Raw genomic sequence first — 18531 nt, 5'->3', positions numbered from 1 at the left:
ATAAGAAAATTGTTCCGATAATTACATGTAGACCATGGAATCCTGTTGCAACAAAGAATGTTGATCCATAAACTGCGTCTGCAATGGTGAAGGGTGCTTCTCAATATTCGTAAGCTTGAGGTATAGTGAAGTATAGTCCTAGTAGTACTGTGAAGAATAGTCCTTGTAATGCTTGAGTATGATTAGATACTATTAAACTATGGTGTGCTCATGTTACTGTTACTCCTGATGCTAAAAGAATAGCTGTATTAAGTAATGGAATTTGTATAGGATTAAAAGGTTGAATTCCTATTGGGGGTCATAATATCCCTAGTTCAATAGTGGGTGCTAGTCTTCTTCTAAAAAATGCTCAGAAAAATGAAACAAAGAATAGTACTTCTGATGCAATAAATAAAATTATTCCTCATCGTAATCCAATTGATACAAATCCCGTATGTAGTCCTTGGTATGTTCCTTCTCGTACTACATCTCGTCATCATTGGATTGTAGTTATTAGGGTAATTCCAAATCCAATTATAAATAAGTTAATGTTAAATAGGTGAAATCATTTTGCTAATCCTGATACTAGAACTATTGCTCCAATTGCTCCTGTTAATGGTCAAGGTCTGTAATCTACTAAGTGGAATGGGTGGTTTGAGTGAGTTGTTAACATAAGTTTAGTATACTTCTCTTGAATATAAAGTTCTTAAAATTGAGAAAACATAGGCTTGAATGATTGCTACTGCTGATTCTAGAATTAGAAGAAGTATTTGTCCAATAATTAATAGTGAAATTAAGTTTATTGCTATAGATGGTCATGTATTTCCAATAATGTTAATAGTAAGTGTCCTGCAATTATATTTGCTGCTAGTCATACTGCTAGCGTACCTGGTCGAATGACATTTCTAATTGTTTCAATTAATACTATAAATGATATTAATGCAGGTGGTGTTCCTTGGGGGACAAGGTGTGTAAATATGTGATTGGTATGATTAATTCATCCAAATAACATAAATCTTAATCATCAATGTTAATGCTAAATGTCTTGTTCTAGTAAAGATGTAGGGGAATAATCCTATGAAATTATTAAATAGTATTATAATAAAGATTGAAATGAAGATGAATGTTGTTCCATTAAATGATTTTGGTCATAGTAGTGTTTTAAATTCATTGTGTAAGGTTAAGTTTAGTTTATTTCAAATAATATTAATTCGTGATGGTGTAAGTCAAAATATTGATGGGATTAATAATAATCCTAAGAATGTTCTAGTTCAATTTAATGATAAATTGAAGATATTAGTTGATGGATCAAATGTTGAAAATAAGTTTATAATTTTCAATTCAAGTTCTTTATATCAATTGTTCTTTTTTCTGCTCTTTTAATAAGATTTGGTTTAAATGAGAAAAAGTTTATTTGATTAAATAAAATTAATGTAGTCGAAAATATAATAAATAGGGAGAATCATATGAGAGGGGATATTCGAGGGATTTGGATTAAATTTCCCCATCAGAAGTAGTCGATAATTTACTATTTTTTGGTTTAAGAGATCATTACTTACTTTCAGTCATCTGATGTATTTCAAGGTGTTCTAATTATTTAGTTATTTTAGATTGACACTGATGTTATATTTTTTAACTAACTCCTCAGATTATCTTAGATAATCACTTGATAAATAAGTTTACTGAAGTTGTTTCAATTACAATTGGTATGAATCTGTGGTTTGCTCCACAAATTTCTGAGCATGGTCCAAAGAACAGTCCAGGTCGGTTTATTGTAAATGTTCCTTGGTTTAGTCGGCCCGGCGTTGCGTCAATTTTAACCCCTAATGCAGGTACTGCTCGTGAGTGTGGAACGTCTGATGCTCTTGTTAATACTCGTACTTCCGTATTTATTGGTAGAATTGTTCGGTTATCTACATCTAGAAGTCGAAATCCGTCGTTTTCTAGGTCTTGTTCTGTTGTTATATAAGTGTCGAATTCCACATCTATAAAGTCAGAATATTCATATCTTCAGTATCATTGTCGTCCAATTGTTTTAATTGTGATTATTGCGTCTACTAAATCATCAAGTAAATATAGTAGTCGTAATGATGGGATTGCAATAATAATTAGTGTAATTGCTGGTAGTGCTGTTCAGATTGTTTCAATTAAATGTCCGTGAAGTATGTTTCGGTTTGTATCGGCAATGAATAATATGTAACTTAGGGCTTAACCTACAATTAATGTAATTAATAATAATACAACCATAGTATGATTATGGAAGAATGATAGTTGCTCCATTAATGGTGAAGCTCCATCTTGAAGGGATAAATTTGATCATGTTGCCATTAATGAATTTTTCTAATAAAAGGTCAAACCTTTATTTGTAGAGCTTAAATCTACTGCACTAATCTGCCATATTAGAATCTAGAAATTAATGGTAGTTCTGAGTTACTGTCTTCTGCAGGTGGATTATTTTGTAGTCATTCTGTTGATCTTCTTATATTAGCTCTAATTATGATTGCCCGGTTTGTAACCATTCTTTCTCATGTAATTACAATGAATATAATGATTCCTACAATAGAAATTGTAGACCCAATTCTTGATACTACATTTCATGATGTATAAGCATCTGGATAGTCTGAATATCGTCGTGGTATTCCTGCTAGTCCTAGGAAGTGTTGAGGGAAGAATGTTAAGTTTACTCCAATAAATATAACTGTAAATTGGATTTTTAATCATGTATTATTTATAGTTAATCCTGTAAATAATGGGTATCATTGAATAATACCTCCTATGATTGCGAATACTGCTCCTATGGATAACACATAATGGAAGTGAGCTACTACATAATATGTATCATGTAATACGATGTCAAGTGATGAATTTGCTAATACTAATCCTGTTAATCCACCAATTGTGAATAGAAAAATAAATCCTAAAGCTCATAATAGCGGTGGATTGAATTTGAATTTAGTTCCATATAGTGTAGCTAATCATCTGAGTACCTTATTTCCTGTAGGTACAGCAATAATTATTGTTGCTGATGTAAAGTATGCTCGTGTGTCAACATCTATTCCTACTGTGAATATGTGATGTGCTCATACAATAAATCCTATTAGTCCAATTGATAATATAGCATAAATTATACCTAATGTTCCAAATGATTCAATTTATCCTCTTTCTTGACATACAATGTGAGAAATAATTCAAAATCCTGGCAGAATTAAAATGTAAACTTCTGGGTGTCCAAAGAATCAGAATAGGTGTTGATATAGAATTGGGTCACCCCCTCCCACAAGGTCAAAGAATGATGTATTTAAATTTCGATCTGTTAATAGTATAGTAATAGCCCCTGCTAATACTGGAAGCGATAAAAGGAGGAGAAGGGCTGTAATAGCTACAGATCAGACAAATAAAGGTGTTTGATCTAGAGTTATACTTTCTGATCGTATATTATTTGCTGTTGTAATGAAGTTTACTGCACCAAGAATAGATGATACACCTGCTAAGTGAAGTGAAAAAATAGCCAGGTCTACAGATGCCCCCCATGTGCGATAGCTTCTGCAAGAGGAGGGTAAACTGTTCATCCTGTACCAGCACCGTTATCTACTATAGAAGATGTAAGAAGAAGGGTTAGTGAAGGCAGTAGTAATCAAAAACTTATATTATTTATTCGTGGGAACGCTATATCTGGTGCACCAATTATTAATGGTACGAGTCAATTACCAAATCCACCAATTATAATAGGTATTACTATTAAAAAAATTATTACAAATGCATGGGCTGTAATAATGACATTATAAATTTGGTCATCTCCAATTAGAGATCCTTGTTGACCAAGTTCAGCACGAATAAGTATTCTTATTGATGTTCCTACTATTCCTGCTCATGCTCCAAATAAGAAGTATAAAGTACCAATATCCTTATGGTTTGTTGAAAATAATCATTTTTGCGGTAAGATGGCTGAATTTAAGGTGGTAGACTGTAAATCTACTTATGAGATGTTTCTCTCTTACCATGCTTTAGGCCTTATATTCAATTATGATTCTAGACTGCAATTCTAGAGGTGTAAAATTTTACTAAGGCCAAAAAGATTATTCTTTTAATTATAACTTCGAAGGTTATTGGTTTGGTTAACTTAAGTTCTTAATTTAATGAGATTAAGGTTGATGTTGAGATTTATCCTATTGTTGAAATTATTACTGTTATAGGAAGAATAATTCTTGATTTTTGAGACTTTTTTTTTATAGATCATGAATTTTCTGTGTATGACATAATTAGGGCTGAGAATCCAATACGTATATAATAATAAAGTGTAATTGTAGTTAATACAACCATAATTGTCATAATAGTTGTTATGTTATTTTCTATCAATGATTGTATTACAATTCATTTTGGTAGAAATCCAATCGTCCTTTCTTCTTCAACTTTTGCTATGTAAGCATCTATCTGGTTTGCTCGTAAGATCCATGGATATATTTAGGTCTATTTAAATTAATACCTTTCAGATGTATTAATTTAAAAACTAACCATATCTCTTTGTATTATTGTCTTTATCAGCTTTGTGTACAGCTATTCATGAAAGAAATGCAAAACTGCTGACGTGGAGTCAGTCTGCCTTTGGTGTGATCCAAATACTGATTAACAATTTATCAGATCTTTTATGGTGCACCTACGAACCTGCAGTTTTTCAGAAACGATGTTGGATACTCAATTAACTATATAGCATAATGCGAGGGACCAATCGCATTATGCAATTGCCTTATGAAAATTACATTGGAACCACATCTGTAACTTTGCGTTTCTCTCTTATACCAAGCTGGAGTAATAAGAAATCACAACATGAATAAAAAAGCACTGCTCGGTTAATTTCATTTGACATTACTGAGCTGAATACCTGCTGGTAAGTGGTAGGTGATCACGACTATTTTCTTTACATTCTCTATCTTCCTTTCAGTTTCGCAAGCAGGCAAGTTAACAGTTACAGCTCACAACTTCCACTCGCTCATCCACCTTCCAGAGAGGTTGCTGCTATTGTTGCTTATACAGTGGTCACTCCACGTGTGGTTACAGTTTAACGTCATACCAGAGACATTTCTGTTTCCAACAACAAAAGAATACAAGAACTGCTACCTCAGTTCGTTGCATTGGCTAATAGTGTGAGATTCATGGCTTTTCTCATAGGAGAATGAGCAGCGCCGTTAGTTTAGAGCAATATAGAAACGTCTTGTGCAATGTCAACAGCCGAGGGTGCTGAATCACACGAGACCTACCTTTCTCAAAAGTTTTCACAGTAGAGAACTAGAAAATTGTGGACCAGAAGCCTACTTCTTCCACCCACCCCCTTCCCCAGTGTTGCTGTTGTGGTGTTCAGTCTGAAGACTGATGCAGCTGCTCATGCTAGTCTATTCTTTAAAAGCCTTTTAAGCGCTGCACAGCTAATGCAAAGTGCATCAGTTTGAACCTGCTACCTGTATTCGAGACTTTGTCTCCCTCTACAATTTTAACACCCCCCTCCCTCTCCAACATCTACATATTCACATTTCTCTCCATTAGCAAATTGACAATTCCTTGGTGCCTCAGGATATGCCCTATGAAACGAAGTGTGCCATACGTTTCTTGTTTTCCCCATTTCGACTCAATATCTTCATATCAGTTATTCGATCTGCAGCGCCACCACTAATTTTCGGCGCTACTGATTAATACTGTGATTGTGGTATCGATAGCTATGATGCCACGAAGTAGGTGGAAGTTCCTAAGTGGGCACTACGACAGACAACGATGACAGCACCCTCTAGCCGGTGCTGTGGAGGTCTACTAGCTCCATGACAGATTCTGCCTATTTTGATCAAGAACAGATGGCCAGGAAGCTTCGCTTGCGATTGAGATATGTACTTCTTATGATGGGTCTAAGGCTTCCCACCTCTGTGCAAAGTTTGTATTGTAGTGTTGCGGAATAGTAAAGAGTTTGAAACGTGGAATATGGTCAAAGTTTCGTTGCCTATGCCAAGTGCCAGAGGCAGTAAGTTAGCCAAGAGGTAAGAGGATTGCACATATATCGGAATGTGTCGTCACTCAGGGGCAGTGGCCAGTTACACACAATAGGCGAGAGAGAATTGCTTAGCATGCGGATTTGTGTTAGACGGAGATTTTTGTAGAGTGCAAGACAGAGGTATAGCGTCAGGTGTACTGTATTTAACAACTTTGCGTAGGTCTGCCGTAACAACACATAACGCTGGCCAGAGTGACCGAGCAGTTCTAGGCGCTACAGTCTGGAACTGCGCGACTGCTATGGTCACAGGTTCGAATCCTGCCTCGGGAATGGATGTGTGTGGTGTCCTTAGGTTAGTTAGGTTTAAGTAGTTCTAAGTTCTAGGGGACTGATGACCACAGCAGCTAAGTCCCATAGTGCTCAGAGCCATTTGAGCTACAACAGGTAACTCCATCGCAAGAACACCTACGGGGCGAGTACGACAGATGAATCAGCAGTATAAGTGGAACGAATGCATTCATTACAAACGAGCATGACGTCAGAACGTCGCTCGTGCTTCCTTTAAATACACCAGCTTTGATAGCAACAAGGCACTCGCAGTTAGACTTGCAGTTAGATGTTACTGGGTCATTGCTTAGTGCTCAGCTCAGAGATCGACGTGTTAATCTTTATTACGGAGATGTTGCAGTAAGGGCGGCCCATCCAGCAGCAGACGTGAGGGGACAGTACCAGCTCTGGTCTTCTCTGCTGCCACTGTCAATCATTTACCCTGGATTAGCAGACATAGCAATAGACTTGCTCGCCGCCAATGCTGACCACATCAGTGAGCCATCATCGAAATCATGTGGGTCTAGGCCCTGTGCATCTGCTGTCACAACTGGGTGAGCCGACGATGCTGGGGGACTGCAGCCTGTTCTGCCCGTCCACCGTGGACGAGCCACCAGGTGGAGCAGGGAAGAAGATGGGGTGGGAGAGAGTACACTCTGCACTACGAGGACGCCTCTCGTGCCGACAGCGCCAGGACTCCAACCCGAAGCCCCCTACGTACAGCAGCTTGCTGTCCGCAGCCGAGCCGGCCGGCCAGCTGGGCGCCACCAGCCTCGCGCGGCCGAAGTACGAAGTAGAGACATTCCTTCGCAACGTCACAGCATGCGGCGCTGTGCTAGCAAGACTGTGTGGCCCGGAGCTGGTGACATTGCTATGAGTCAAAAATGGTTCAAATGGCTCTGAGCACTATGGGACTTAAGATCTATGGTCATCAATCCCCTAGAACTTAGAACTACTTAAACCTATCTAACCTAAGGACATCACACAACACCCAGTCATCACGAGGCAGAGAAAATCCCTGACCCTGCCGGGAATCGAACCCGGGAACCCGGGTACGGGAAGCGAGAACGCTACTGCACGTACTATGAGTCAGCGAGGATTCGGGAAGGTCGTTGGTATCACCAAGCCACATTGTACTCGGCAGAATTAAATGTGTTATGAATTAATAATGTTTCTTTTGCGTTTCTGACGCGTCCACAGTCATTTCCTAGTATCCTGACAACTGGAGGGGTCACCGCCCTGCCATACAGTCCAACATAGGCGACTGGGACCGCCTACAGATTTGGTGTCAGGAGTGGTGTCAGAAGTCCTCGCATCCACTGCCTACAGATTTTGTGTCTAAAGTCCTTGCACCCACCGCCTACAGATTTGGTGTAGTGGTAAGTGGACAAGGCGATTTTTGTTAATAACTATGGATGCACGTTCTTTGTTGGGAGTGCACTTTGTGAGACCTGCTGAAACCCCAGATTTATCTGAGTTTACGGGCAACAGTTGGGAAACGTACTTGGTACCAGTCAGATGTACTGTGTGTAATTTAACGGGGCATGGGGAGCCATGCACGAAGTTTGTACCAGTAGAATGTTCAATTTGTAAACGGTTTGGTCACACAGCGAACAATTGTGGACAGTGTTGCTGGGCAATAACAAGGCGGAAGGATGGATTTTGTTTAGTTGTGCATTGTGAGTCTTGTTTGTCTTCGTGTGTGTAGTGCTCAACTGTGACAAAGGAGTTGAGTAGCTGGTGTTGTTATTGTTCTGAGGAGTAAATTCATTATAGAGTAAGTTGTTGGTAATTTGCAGTCATGTCAGAAATCATGTCAGAAATCATGTCAGAAACAAAATCCGTTAGTACTGATGTGAGTATAGCTGCTGTGACGGAGCAAGTCTCAAAATTCTTAGAAGAGAATGCGCAGCATAAGTTACGTCATGTAGAATTAATGACGCAAATGGAGACCTTGCGTTCGGCGCAAGAGTCGCAAACGGGTTCAAGTGAGTGCAAGTCAGCAGCAGTGTCCAACCTTGCAATATGTCCTTCAGTAGCTAACCTAATCACGCCTTTCTCGGGTAAAACAGCAGAGGTTGTCACAGCGTTCATTAATGATGTTTTGGCAACAGCTGCAATGAGCAATTGGTTGGACGTAACTATGTTACGTATATCAAATTTTCGACTTGCATGGGAAGCCAAGACGTTCGTGATGTATCATGAGACGCAGACGCTTAGTAAGGCGAGCACGTTTGAAGAATTGGCAGATGGGTTACGACAAAGATATCGTAAGCAGAATAGTGCAAGATTTTTTAGGGCGAAGTTAGGTAATTTGACACAGAAGGTCAATGAGACAGTGGAGTCTTTTTCAGATAGGATACCGAAAATTAATTCGCAGACCTATGAATTATCGGGTAATCCTGATGCGGATCATTTATTACTTTGAGAGGCAGAAAACAGGGCCCTCGATGTATTCCTCAGGGGAATTCCTGCCGGATTTTCTTGTAGGGTTAGGATGGAGAATCCTGGGGATATAGCTGCAGCACTGCGTATTGCAATGCACCTGCAGGAGATAGACATTGCAACAAGGGTTCGCAATGATAAACGCATCTTTGCGTCGGAGAGGAATTGTTACCGTTGTGGGATGATAGGTCACATGAGGACTCAATGCAGACAGCCGCAGTGCTATGTTTGTAAACGCTACTGTCACAAGGCGAATGAGTGTCGTAGTAAGCAGAATGGTAACGGAATAAACAGGAAAAGGCGTTAAACGGGAACGGGAGTGTTTCGTCCGTCGGAAGCCATTCCCGGTAAGCAGAAGTACGGTGAAAACTAGTACAGAGACGGATTGTTGCTTGATGGTTGTTGTAAGGAATAACAGTTGTAAGTTTTTGATCGATACAGGGGCACATGTATCTGTTGCTAGTCTAGACCTCGTGGGTAGGAGAAGACTAGATACTCCTAGGTATAGATTACGTGGAGTAGGGAATAATGAGTTGCAATCATTGGGTACAACACAGCTGGTTTTTAAGATTGGAACTGTAGAGTTCGGAAAGCATATGGAAGTGTTGCCAACTGTGGGACAAGGGTATTCTGTGATTCTCGGACTGGACTTCCTCGATAAACACCATGCCAAAATTAATCTTTCACAGCGTACAGTTGAACTTAGTGGAAACTTGTTTTGAATGGGTACAACAGCTGTAAATGTTTCTACGTCGCGAGGTGCATCCGTTGCTAAGATATCACCAATTGAGCCGCGTACATGGGCAAAAAGATGATTACGCATGTCAAAGTGCCTTGGGGTACAGGGAAGTTAGTTTGGTTGTCAGTATGTACCGAAGTACCACAGCAGAGACAATGTGTGGTGGAGCCACTGCAGAGCAATGAAACAGTGGATAAAATGCATTGTTTTATTAGGAGGAGCGTTGCGCACGTAACGGATATAAATGAGGAACTGATGATTCCGGTCAGTGTAGATAATTTTGGGGCAGATGAAGTGGATCTCTCAAAGGGTTTAGTGGTAGCAAGTTTTGAAATACTCGACGATGAGGATACAGGTGAATCCCAAGGTGATTATAACGTCAAGCAAACCGTCAAGGCATCTGTACTACGTGATAAGATTCGTCATTTGGAGAATGGTGATCGGAGAGCTATGGAAGCTTTGTTATTAGAGTATTTAGATTTGTTTAATTTGGAAGGTCCATCACCAGCAACTCCTATTACACAGCACCATACACCGACTGGCGATAGTCCGCCGGTCTATAGAAAACCATACAGGATAGCGAAACACCTACAACCACTAGTGGAAGAATTTATTAATCAACTGCTAAGGGACGGTATTATAGAGAACAGTGAAAGCCCGTGGTCTGCCAACATAGTGGTAGTTCCTAAGAAGTCATTGGACGGTACTAAGAAGTATAGGTTTTGTTGTGACTATCGTTTTTTGAACACACGAACTGTAACAGATGCGTATCCAATACCGAACATCACGGAAACATTGGACAACCTAGGTCGGTGTAACTATTTTTCGACGCTAGATCTAAAGAGTGGGTACCCTCAGATAGAAGTAAGTCCCAAGGATAGACCGAAGACGACCTTTACAACAAGCCTTGGTTACTTTCAGTGTAACATAATGCCATTTGGGATGAAAAACACTCCTGCTACTTTCCAGCGTCTGTTAGATGGTGTGCTTCGAGGACTGAAACCGAAGATTGCTATGGTATACCTCGATGATATTGTTACTTTTTCGCGTAACATAGAAGAGCATGTGGAACGACTGAACGAAGTATTTAGTAGGCTACGAGAGGCAAATCTTACGCTTAATGTAAAGAAATGTCAGTTTTTCCCAGACGCAAGTGACTTATCTTGGGCATATTATCAGTCAGGATGGGGTAAGAACGGATCCTCGTCTAACGTCGGCTGTACGTGGTTTCCCAGTACCACAGACCATTAGACAAGTTCAGCAATATGTCGGTTTATGTAATTACTACAGACGATATGTAAAGGGGTTCGCGAAAATTGCACATCCATTAACGAGATTGTTAAAGAAAGGTGTTAAGTTTAAATGGAGAGCACAGTGTCAGGAGGCATTCGAGAAACTCAGATACTAATGGCAGACCCGTGCTGATACTTCCTGATTACGAACAAGAGTTCATACTATCTTGTGATGCCAGTAATATTCCTGCAGGTGTTATTCTTTCTCAGAAGGTTAATGGACAGGATCATCCAGTGGCTTATGCTTCCAGGCAACTGAATAAGGCAGAGAAGAATTATTCAACTACAGAGAAAGAAATGTTAGCAGTGATTTACGTTATCTCGTATTTTCGCTGTTATTTATATGGGCGTAAGTTCAAGGCGATTACAGATCACGCAGCATTGAAGTGGTTGTTGGGGTTGAAAGAAGGTTCTTCAAGTCGTTTAACTAGATGGGCATTGAAACTAAGTGAATTTGACTACGAGGTAATTCACAAACCAGGGGTAAAACTTACGAATGCAGATGCACTTAGTAGAAAAACAGCAGCTGTACAAGTTGTGGGCAAAAGTGAGAAGGAGTGGATAAAGGCGCAAGCTACTGACAGAGAGTGTCAATTGTCCGAACGCAACCGCAGTTTGAAATGCAGGATGGGTTGCTTTGCAGGAAGACAAAGTGCGGACTACGCGTCGTAGTACCGGAGTCGCTGAGGAAAGAAGTGTTGAAACAAGGGTACGACCATGTATTGTCGGGTCATGGTGGTAAAAGAACGACTGATAGACGGGTAGCTGAAAGGTTTTGGTGGAAGACACGTCGCAATGATGTAGAGCAGTATGTGCAGAGAGCAGATTTAAGTCATCAGAAAATTCAGTCACAGAGACTACCTGAAGCGGATCGTCCGTTCGCATTCATTGGATTAGACGTAATCGGAACATTTAACAAGACCCAAGCGGGTAATCGATACGTATTAACAATATTAGATCATTTTTACCGATACCTGGTAATGGTAGCTATTCCAGATCGGAAGGCAAGCACTGTTGCGGAAGCCTTAATATATAACTGGTTGCTGAAGTATGGTGTGCCTGATACTGTAATTACAGATCAGGGTAGTAACTTTATGTCGGAGCTGATGAAGCAGTTATGCCGTTTATTGAAAGTTAAGAAATTGCTGTCAAGCCCATTTCATCCTCAGTCGAATGGACAAACAGAATGGGTTCATAGGACGTTAGTTAAGATGATTAGTCATTACGTAAATTCAGAACACGTGGATTGGGACGTGTATTTAAATATGTTGACAGGCGCATATAACGCGAAATTTCATACAGGAACGGGGCTCTCTCCGTATGAGGTAAGTTATGGTCGGAAAATGCCATCACCATTTGATGTGCTCAAACCTCAGGTAGGTTCACAGGATGAGTCAGTGAAGAATTTCGCCAAGAAATTGAGAAAGTTTAGGCAAAGAGTACGGCGTGTTAACACTAAAGCTTTGGAGAAACAAGAGAGTATTGGGCAAAGAACAGGTAAACTGCCGCAATACAGAATTGGTCAATGGGTATTGTTGGCTAATCCTTATGTTCCGAAGGGTAAAACGAAGAAGTTTTTGACTAGATATTCTGGACCGTATCAGGTAAATGAAATAGTGTCTCCCATGAACGTAAATTTGCAGTTACCAACCAAGTTGTCAGTAGTTAATGTGAGTAGGATTAAGCCGTTAAAGGGCGCAGTGGATGCGTTACCGCAGGTTCCTCCAGCAGTAACAAAGGGTGTGAGGGTACCGAAGCTAAAAAAACAGCAGAGGAACGTTCCTGCCGCACGTAGGTCTAGTGATAAGTAGATTAAGTGTCCTCCAGGAGGAACATGTCGTATATATTGTTATTAGGTAATAGGGTATGTGTAGTTTTTACTTGTCATTTGTGTGTTTTAGACGTGGTAAAGAAGGGAGCGATTGACATGGCTTCCTTTTCCTTCAGGTGCCATGCCAGGATGTGGCCCAGGAAATTTTCGTCAGTCTGGTACTGCTACACTGTTGCAGAGGAGAGGTGGTGCAGGTGCAACCACTGGATAAGGGAATTTTGTTTGCAAGACAATTAGATGTGGTATTGTCAAGCCGCAGGTTGACAGTTGTGTTCACGTATAATATATGGGGAGTGAGGAATGACGTATGGACACTACAGGATAGGTTTACGGCACTACAGGTGGCCACGGAGAAAGAGGGGTTGTTTCAAGACATACGGAACGAGTATCAGGAACTGAAGCTCTTATACGAAAAGCTGAGAAGGCAGTTGCAACAAGTAACAGAAGTGGGCCCGCAAACGCTCGTTCGCGGGAAACGAGCTTGGTTGGATGCAGGGTGAAAATTGCTGAAAACAGTGTTTGGAACCACGGACGAGGAAGATATAAGGAGCTTAAATACTATGGTGGGGAGGTGCAGGAGTTGGCGGAGGAGACAAAATCGAAAGTGGATTGGCACACGACACGTATAGATAACATGCAGCAGGGGATATTGAATGTCACTAGAACAGTACGGGAGTTGACGTCAGACCTGGAACGGTATGCAGCAAAGACCAGGAAAGTATTGAATGGGTATATAGTGCGGTAGCGTTCTCGCTTCCCACGCTCGGGTTCCCGGGTTCGATTCCCGGCGGGGTCAGGGATTTTCTCTGCCTCGTGATGGGTGGGTGCTGTGTGATGTCCTTAGGTTAGTTAGGTTTAAGTAGTTCTAAGTTCTAGGGGACTGATGACCATAGATGTTAAGTCCCATAGTGCTCAGAGCCATTTGAACCAATGGGGATATTGAGGCTATACAGACGAGATTGATCCGAATAGACGGGAAAATACAAGTAGCACCTTTATTGAGGGCATTGGCAGACAGGGTGGATGATGTACGTGTCGAATTGGAAGCGTTATATGAAACTATGTATCACGCAGTGCATGGGCAATTGAGTGCCACTTTGTTAGGTCCAGATCACGTGCTGAAGGCGTTGCTGAAAGTGCAGAAAGAATTCTCGGAAGGAGTGCGTCATGTCGTGCCTCCGGCGAAGCGGAATTTACCGTTACTCTATCGCATGTCTAAACTGAGAGTAATTACAGATCAGACGAGTATACACGTAGAAGTGCAAATACCAGTGATGGGTATCAATTCGCAGTACCAGTGTTATACAGTACACCCGTATCCAATTAGATGGGGTGCACTTGGGAAGTGGGTGCAAGTGCAAACTCGGGAAGTATTGGTAGTGTCAAGACGGAGGAGTGCTCATGTGGTAATGTCTACGGAAGATTTGACAGACTGTTTCAGGGGAAGTGTTTTTATTTGTCCAGCAAAGGAGGTGGCAACCCACAATCATTCGTGTCAGATGCAGTTATTCTTGGGGAATATGAGAACCTTAGAATGCGAAAAGAAGGTCTTACTTCCGAGACCGAAATTTCAGAAAGTTGGGGAATATTGGATTTACTCTGTGTTCGAACTAGAGATCGTAGTTGTCACTTGTTACAGAAATGGTAGATTTACAGATATATCAAAGCTTGAATTGCAGGGCAGTGGGTTTTTGATTAATGGCACTGGATGTAAAATAGTGGGGAAGCATTTTCACCTACCAGCTACTTTCATGGGTACAACAATGATTAACGTGACACAGCCTATCTTGAAATATCCAGAGGAACTGCCACACATATTGCCTCGCCAGAATCTAACGTTTATAAAGAGTCCTTGGATCCTACATTACTACAATCTTTAGATAGCCAGATTATCTCAGAAAAAGAGCAGATCTCAGTTAATCAACTACTGCAGCACGTGCAGCAATATCGGGAGAAACGTAAGCAAAACACAATCATATTTGGTGTCTCAATGACGCGCATAATATTAGATCTAGCGCTTATTTGTGCAACTTACTTTTGTATACGGAAAAAGATGTCTCGTTCTGAAATAACAACCGTACATCAAATACCGATGGGATGGATTGGGAATAGTGGAACGTAATATAAATTGATAAGCAATGATAACGTTGGAATCAGTATTGAGTGCAAATAGATTATTAGCAGGTAAGAAAAGTTTGACAGTGTTGAAGGAGTAGTTGTAAGATACCTGTAGAGTATAAGGAAGTATGGCGTGCACAATCAGTAAGTCCACAATTATAAAATTCGGGACGAATTTTGTTAAAGGAGGGGGATGTGTAGTTTCACGGAATAGTAAAGAGTTGGAAACGTGGAATATTGTCAAAATTTCGTTGCCTATGCCGAGAGCCAGAGGCAGTAAGTTAGCCAAGAGGTAAGGGGATTGCACATTTATTGGAATGTGTCGTCACTCAGGGGCAGTGGCCGGTTACACACAAGAGGTAAGAGAGAATGCGGGTTTCTGTAAGACGGAGACTTTGTAGAGTGCCTGACAGAGGTATAGCGTCAGCTGTACTGCATTTCACAACTTCGTGTAAGTCTACCGCAACAACATGTAACTCTGTCGCAAGAAAACCTAAGGGGCGAGTACGACAGATGAATCAGCAATATAAGTGGAAAGAATGTGTTCATTACAAACGAGCATGACGTCAGGACGTCGCTCGTGCTTCCTTTAAATACGTCAGCTTTGATAACAACAAGGCACTCGCAGTTAGACTTGCAGTTAGATGTGTAATGGGTTGCTGCGTAGCGCTCAGCTCGGTGATCGACATGTATTAAGGAGATTTTGCAGTAAGGGTGGCCCAACCAGCAGCAGACGTGAGGGGACAGTACCGGCTCTGGTCCTCTCTGCTGCCACTGTCAACCATCAACCCAGGATTAGCAGACATCACGGCAGACTGGCTCGCAGCCAATGCTGACCACGTCAGTGAGCCATCGTCGAGATCGTGCGGGGCCTAGACCCTGTGCATCCACCTTCACAACCGAGTGAGCGATGACGCTGGGGGACTGCAGCCCATTCCGCCTGTCCACCGTGGACGAGCCACCAGGAGGAGCAGGGAAGATGACGGGGTGGGATAGAGTACACTCTGCACGACGAGAACGCCTCTCGTGTGAACAGTGCCGGGACTCCAACCCAGAGCTTCCTATGCGCAGCAGCTTGACGTCCGCAGCCGATCCGGCCGGCCAGCCGAGTGCCACCAGGCATGCGTGGCCAAAGTACGAAATAAGGACATTCCTTCGCAACATCACAGCACGCGGCGCTGCGCTATCAAGACTGTGCGGCCCAGAGCTGGTGTCATTGCTATGAATCAGTGAGGACTCGGGAAAGTCGTTGATATCACCAAGCCCCATTGTACTTGGCAAGAATAAAGGTGTTATGAATTAATAATGTTTCTTTGGCGTTTCTGACGCGTCCACAGTCATTTCCCAGCATCGTGACTGTGGTGTCACCGCCAGACACCACACTTGCCAGGTGGTAGCCTTTAAATCGGCCGCGGTCCGTTAGTATACGTCGGACCCGCGTGTCGCCACTATCAATGATTGCAGACTGAGCGCCGCCACACGGCAGGTCTAGAGAGACTTCCTAGCACTCGCCCAGTTGTACAACCGACTTTGCTAGGGATGGTTCACTGACAAAACACACACTCATTTGCCGAGACGATAGTCTAGCATAGCCTTCAGCTACATCATTTGCTATGACCTAGCAAGGCGGCATTGTCATTTACTATTGGTATTGTGAATCATGTACTGTCCACACCGACATTCACCATTAATGGATGAAAGTTAAGTATTCCACCAGCTACGTCCTTTTTTCTAAATTCTAATTTCTTTGTCCTGTTCCAGACCTCACGCAAGCCTGTGTGAGCTAAAATGCGTGCCTTTCGGCCTCCTCTAGTAACCCGGTGTTGGCTCTCCTGCCAACCAAAACATTGGCGACGAGGCAAAACCGCGTTCTTATCGATATTGCCCTGATTTACTTGTGTAATGGCTTCGCCACAATCTCCAGATGTACTGTCCGAATTTTTTGGCTTACAGAATCAGCAGAAACAGGCATTACTGGATGCCCTTGGACAGGTCGTCCAGGGTCAACAGGCAATGCTAAACGAAGCGGCAGCCGCCGCTCCACCGCTAGCGCAGCCACAACACGCTGTTGCACCAACTTTTCGTCCTTTTGATGCTGCACTGGAAAGCTGGACGGAGTGGTCATGCCAATTTGGATTCCATCTCGCCACCTATAGTATTCTAGGTAACGAGCGGCAGCCATTGTTGTTATCATCGGTCGGCGTCCAAAGGTACCGTGTGATAGTCAAATTATTTCCCCGACGCGACATAGCAACTCTGTCCTACGACGAAATTTTGTCTGCATTAGATGCATATTTCAAAGAATCAGTTAATGTAGTTGCGAAAAGGTATACCTTCTTATGTACAAAACGTATGGCAGGTCAGACTAATCGGGAGTGGGTTGCAACCTTGCATTGCCTTACTAGGGATTGTGCTTTTGAGTGTCAATATGGACTCCCTTATTCAGATACTACGGTACGTGATGCAATTGCACAGAACGTTTCTGATGTTCGTATAAGGGAACAGATTTTGAAACTCGTGATGACTGGGTGTTGTGTGATGTCCTTTGGTTCGTTAGGTTTAAGCAGTTCTAAGTTGTAGGGGACTATGACCATAGCTGTTAAGTCCCATAGTGCTCAGAGCCATTTGAACCATTTTGATTTTGAAACTATTCAATCCCTCCCTTCAACAAGTGATGGACATATTGGATCGGCAGGACACACTTGACTTTGCTCAGGAATCATTTGAAACCAGCCGTGTGTCAGGTTAACCCGCCCTCCGGGCGAGCTGCACGGAGCAGTAAACAGCCCTCACGCCTGGCCGCGTAGCTGCCGCCAGGCTCTCAGCCACGTGTGCCGCGCAGGCAAGTAAATGCAGTGCTAAAATCCTGCATGCGGTGCACTACTAGACATTCGTGTGAGAATTGCCCATCACACCAAGCTATTTGCTTTTTCTGTAATTAAAAAGGACATGTTGAGAGTGTTTTCCAGAAAGTCTCAGATCGAAAACTCACAACCATTCCAGGCCCTTTGCTTCGCGCCGGATTAGAACCTAGGACACTCAGGCTCATGAACATCGCCCATGGAAATTCATTTAGTTCATTCCACTCCGCCCAGTGCCACTCTCTCTAACAGCGACTGTGTTCGTCCCACAAATAGTGTGCGTCGACATCGCCGGAAATCCCGTCAAGTCGCATGTGATTATATACCAGTGTCAGTTCACGTTGCGCGAGACAGACGCTCTTCTCGTCAGGAAGACAATTAACTTTTTGTAGACTTGGACATTAGCGGCAAAGTGATACCATTCCAGCTCAATACCAGAGCTGCAGTTTCACTGATCAATCAAGACACGTACAAACAGCTGGGCACACCTCCATCGCATGCCGCAAATGTTAAGTTAACTAGTTATTCAGGTCAAGATCTCCCTGTGTTAGGACAGTGCAGCCTTCTTGCAACATACAAAGGACAAACAAAACTTGTATCATTTTACATCCTTCGTTCTTCTTCTGCAGTGAACTTGTTTGGTTTCATTTTTTTCAGTTGTTTAACTTGTCTATAGTAAGTCCCACCCCTGCATTGTTCCAGCAATATCTCCAGACTGTTTGTACGTCGGTCCCTACTGCAGCAAACAATCTGGACGATATTGTGATCTCCGGAAAGACGGAAGAAGAACATTTAGCCAATCTCAGAACATTATTTTCAGGTTTTGCGACAAAATGGTCTTCGCTTGCAGAGAGACAAATGTGTGTTTTTTGCTCGTGACTTGCCCTACCTGGGACATGTACTCAATGCCCAAGGCATACTCCCAGTCCCGAGCACCTCCGTGCCATACAAGACTTGCCTTCGCC

The sequence above is a fragment of the Schistocerca serialis genome, chromosome 3, assembly GCF_023864345.2.
Source record: "Schistocerca serialis cubense isolate TAMUIC-IGC-003099 chromosome 3, iqSchSeri2.2, whole genome shotgun sequence".
In the NCBI taxonomy this organism is placed as follows: domain Eukaryota; kingdom Metazoa; phylum Arthropoda; class Insecta; order Orthoptera; family Acrididae; genus Schistocerca; species Schistocerca serialis.
Note: the sequence above shows the minus strand (reverse complement) of the source record.